At 44.3% G+C, this 4865-nt stretch overlaps 1 non-coding gene across 1 annotated transcript; it reads right to left on the minus strand.

Annotated features, from left to right (window-relative positions):
• Positions 1 to 754: 754 nt before the first annotated feature.
• On the minus strand, positions 755 to 865 carry LOC144495402 (U6 spliceosomal RNA). The gene has a single exon (XR_013498251.1). It is a non-coding gene; the product is annotated as a U6 spliceosomal RNA (small nuclear RNA).
• Between the last annotated feature and the right edge of the window lie 4000 nt (positions 866 to 4865).

Raw genomic sequence — 4865 nt, forward strand, 5'->3', positions numbered from 1 at the left:
ACAGTCATAGAGCTTTGCAGCATGGCAAGAAGCCCTTCGGCCCATCATGTCTACACCAGCCGTCAAACACCTATCTATTCTAATCCCACCTTCCAGCACTTGGTCCATAGCCTTGTGTGCTGTGGCATTGCAAGCGCTTATCTAAATGTTTCTTAAATGTTTTGAGGATTCCGACCTCTACCACCCTTGCAGGCAGTGAGTTCCAGATTCCCACCATCCTCTGGGTGAAAGAGCTTTTCCTCAAATCCCCTCTTAAATCTCCTGCCCCTTCCCTTAAATCTATGCCCCCTTATTGTTGACCCCTCATAGAATACCCCTTCAGCTACAGTGCAGAAGGAGGCCATTCGGCCCATTGAATCTGCACCAACCACAATCCCACCCAGGCCCTATCCCCATAACCCCACATATTTACCTTGCTAATCCCCTGACACTAGGATCAATTTAGCATGGCCAATCAACCCGCACATCTTTGGACGGTGGAGGAAACCAGAGCACACGGAGGACACAGGGAGGATGTCCAAAATCTACATAGACAGTGGCTCGAGGCCGGAATTGAACCCGGGTCCGGCGCTGTGAGGCAGCAGCACTAACCACTGTGTTGCCCCTAAAAATCCTGGGCTCATCAGGGATTTGAACCTGGGACCTCTTGCATTCTAATGCTACCCTAAGCAAGAATCATACCCCTAGACCAGCAAGCCAAGGGGAAACGTTCCTTTCAATCTACCCTATCTATTTTGCTCATAATTTTGTGCAGAAAAATATGGAATGCGTCACGGATTTGCATGCCGTTCTTGTGCAAGGGACCATGCTGATCTTCTCTGTATCGCTCCCCTGCTGGAAATACTCAGCCAGTCTGGCAGCAGAAATGGACAGAGAAGCAGAGTTAACATTTCAAGTTGAGTACGGCTTTCCTTCAGTACCCTTCAGAAGTAGCCTTTCAAAGTGGTTTAGTGTGACATACTTTTCTGGGAAGGAGAAAAGGATGGATTGGGAATATGTAAACAAACAAACCGCATTTAAAATGTGCAGATCAATAGATGGACTAAAAGTGTGCATGTAGATAAATCCAGAAAAAAAGGCCAATAGCTTTTGTGTTTCATAAGGGGGCTCGAGGTATGTGCTGATGTCACTGGCCCATCAATCCTGAGGCCCTGATGAATGATCAGGGAACATGGTTCAAATCCCATAGAGTTAGCTGGTGGAATTTAAATTCAATGAATAAATCTGCAGTATAAAGGCAATGGAACTCACTGATTGCTGTTCACCAATGCCCTTTGAAGAAGGAAATCTGCCATCCTCATGTGGTCTGGCCGATATGTAACTCCAGACCTACAGCAATGTCACTGACTCTTAAATGGCCCAGCAAGCCACTCAGTTCAGGGGCAATTAGGGATGGGCAATAAATACTGGCCCAGCCAGTGACGCCCACATTCCATCAGAATAATTTAAAAAAAAATTCTTCCATAATCTCCCTGCTCTCTATCTCTGCGGAACAGTGGCTTGCACTGCTGCCTCACAACACCAGGGACATGAATTTGATTCCCAGCTTGGATCACTGTCTGTTCGGAGTCTGCACCTTCTCCCCGTGTCTGCGTGGGTTTCCTTCGGGTGCTCTGGTTTCCTCCCACAGGCCGAGAGACGTGCAGGTTAGGTGCATTGGCCATGCTAAATTCTCCCTCAGTGTGCACGAACAGGTGCCAGAGTGTGGCAACTAGGGGATTTTCACAGTAACTTCATTGCAATGTTAATGTAAGCCCCCTTGTGACACTAATAAATACATTTAAAACTTTAAACTTAAAAAAAAATTTCCATCATATGTACAATCCTCTGAAATACCTGAATTCCTCCAATTATGTCCTCACTTTGCATTGTAGGAATATATTTATCATGTACTATATCTGTTGGACACATGAAGAGTTCTCACTTTTGATCTGTCAGCCTCTTTGCTATCTTTTGTGCTCTGTCAAGTTGGACATGTTTCACTGCTCTTTTTCCAGTCCATTTTGGAATCATCATTGTCCTTCTCGAATTTTAAATTGTGGTCAACAAATTCTGTCGGAGGACACGTGACTGAGAAGTTATAGCCCATCCTTTCTGTTGGTTGACCTGCTGTGTATTTTCAGCACTGTCTGTTTGTATCTCCTGATTTTTTGTTGTCTGCTTATTTCTCACTAAACCAGCACCGCCCCTCCATTTGGCAAGGTGTCTCCCATTTTAACCACTGGAGTCACAAAACTTTTACCCCTTAGGAGTTCCAGGGAAAAACCTTGGTTAGGCTACATTTGGAGTATTGTGTGCAGTTCTGGTTGCCATACTACCAGAAGGATGTGGAAGCTTTGGAGAAAGTGCAAAGAGGGTTCACATGTTACCTGGTCTCGAAGGTGTCGGCTATGAGGAGAGGTTGAATAAACCAGGATTGTTTTCACTGGAAAGACGGAGGCTGAGGGGAGACCTGATAGGGGTCTACAAAACTATGGGAGGCAGAGACAGGGTGGATGGTCAGAGGCTTTTTCCCAGGGTGGAAGTGTCAATTACAAGGGGGCACAGGTTCAAGGTGAGAGGGGAAATATTAACGAAGATGTGCGGGGTTAGTTTTTCACGCAGAGAGTGGCGGGAGTCTGGAAAACGCTGCCAGAGGAGGTGGTGGAAGCAGGCACATTACCAACATTTAATTGGCATCTGGATGGGTACATGAATAGGGAGGGAATAGAGAGATACGGACTGAGTAAGGGCACAAGGTTTTTTTTTTCAGTTTAGTCAGGGCATCATGACCAGCATGGGTTTGGAGGGCCGAAGGGCCTGTTCCTGTACTGTATTTTTCTTTGTTCTTTGTTCTCTGTTCGTAAAATCATTCTGTGTGCACCATTTTCCCACTGAACGCTGGAGTGGTTCAAGGAGTCATCCCAGTACCACCATGTCCCGAGGGAAACAAAGGATGGGCAATGAATGTGTCTTTACCCTGATCTCCTGCAACCGAGTAGAATCAAATATCTTGCATGATCTTGATTGCTAATTCCATGATTTAATCGAGGTCAACACTATTGCAACTTCAATTAGTTAAAAATGCACCATAGAAAGCATTCTTTCCGGATGCATCACAGCTTGGTATGGCTCCTGCACTGACCAGGATGGCAAGAAACTACAAAGGGTTGTGAACGAAGCCCAGTCCATCACTCAAACCAGCCTCCCATCCATTGATTTGACCTATACTTTCCGACACCTCAAAAAAGCAGTCAGCATAATTAAGGATCCCACGCACCTCGGACATACTTTCTACCACCTTCTTCCTTCAGGAAAAAGATACAAATATCTGAGTACCAACTGATTCAAGAACAGCTTCTTCTCTGCTGCCATTGAACTTTTGAATGAACCGACCATACATTAAGTTGGTCTTCCTCTACACCCGAGCTGTGACTGTAACTCTACATTCTTGACCCTCTCCTTCCTTTCTCCCCTATGCACTTTATGAATGGTATGCTTTGTCAGTATAGCGTACAAGAAACTATACTTTTCACTGTGTCCCATTACATGTGACAATAATAAATCAAATCAAATTTTTAAAAAGTTGTAGATGTGGAGATCAGGAGGAAATTTTGGGAAGTTATAGGCACGAAAACAGAAGTACAAAGACTGATGAGAGAGGGATGAAATAATAAGACAGCATGTAGTTGAGGAAGTAATGAAATGCTCCCCTTGCCATTTCTCAATTAAGAACTGCAAAGCTTCTAACTGTCGAGCTGTTCCCCAATGTAGTTTTGTGATGTAAACAAGCTTTAAGCCATTGTCCAAACACTCCCACAGGACAGTGTGCTCATTTAAAATATTAACAAACACTCAGATATTCCAAGACAGTAGATGGTCTCAAAGCATCTAACACTTATAATTTATCATGGTGTTACTGTATTGTTATAATATTCTAGCACTCAAAAACCTACCGCCTGAATGTTAATTCATCAGGTACCTGAAAATTCCTTTTGATCCATTACACTGCAATGCTTGAAAAATACATAATTGTTTTTCACTTAAAGATTGGAGTGCTTTGAATGAATAATACTGAGGGTTCCGAGAGAGTGCATGAGGAGAAACTGTTCCCAATGGAAGAAAGATTGGAAACCAGAGGGCACAGATTTATGGTAATTGGCAAAGAATCTATGAGACATGAGAAAACTTGGTTACATGGTAAGAGTTTAGGAATTAGAATGTACTGCCTAAGAGCATGGTGGAGGCAGGTTCAATGGAGGCATTCAAGAAAGCATTAGATGATTATCTGAAAAGAAAATGTGTTATGAAGAAAAGGCAGGTGGGAGTGGCACAAGGAGAATTGCTTCTTTAACGTGTTTAGGGTGGAAGCTGGAGAAGTGGAGCATCGTGAGATTATCTATGGGCTTGCGGTACAGTGAAGTGCTGAGGTGACCGCCCTCGAAAAGTGGGTATAGTTTTTACAGGCGAAAACACATTTAATGACTTTCGAGGGGGAAGAAAGTTTGTAGATGAGGCCATAAGGGTAGTGGGCTCAAGGGTGAGGATAAGCTTTTGAGGCAGTGGTAACGATGGAAGATTTGAATGGGAGGAGGTGATGTATCAGCAGATAAGCAATATGAAAGAACAGAGCTGGTGCACAGGCATGGAGGGGTGTGGTGAGATGACCGGTGTTGTTAGGGTCAATGTAAAACCTGATTTTGCATCTGTCGAGATGATGGTGTTATTGTGGGACTCCATGTAGTTGAGAAACAGTTCGCAGATCAGCTAGCCTGGGGGTCAGGAAGAAAAATTGGGCGAGTTCGCAGTTTAACAGAAATAGGGTCAAGTGAGCAAGGAGGTGGGTCTCGGAGACAAGATCAGCTCGGAGCTGGCCTGACCGTAAA

The sequence above is a fragment of the Mustelus asterias genome, chromosome 6 (genome assembly GCF_964213995.1).
Source record: "Mustelus asterias chromosome 6, sMusAst1.hap1.1, whole genome shotgun sequence".
Taxonomy (NCBI): domain Eukaryota; kingdom Metazoa; phylum Chordata; class Chondrichthyes; order Carcharhiniformes; family Triakidae; genus Mustelus; species Mustelus asterias.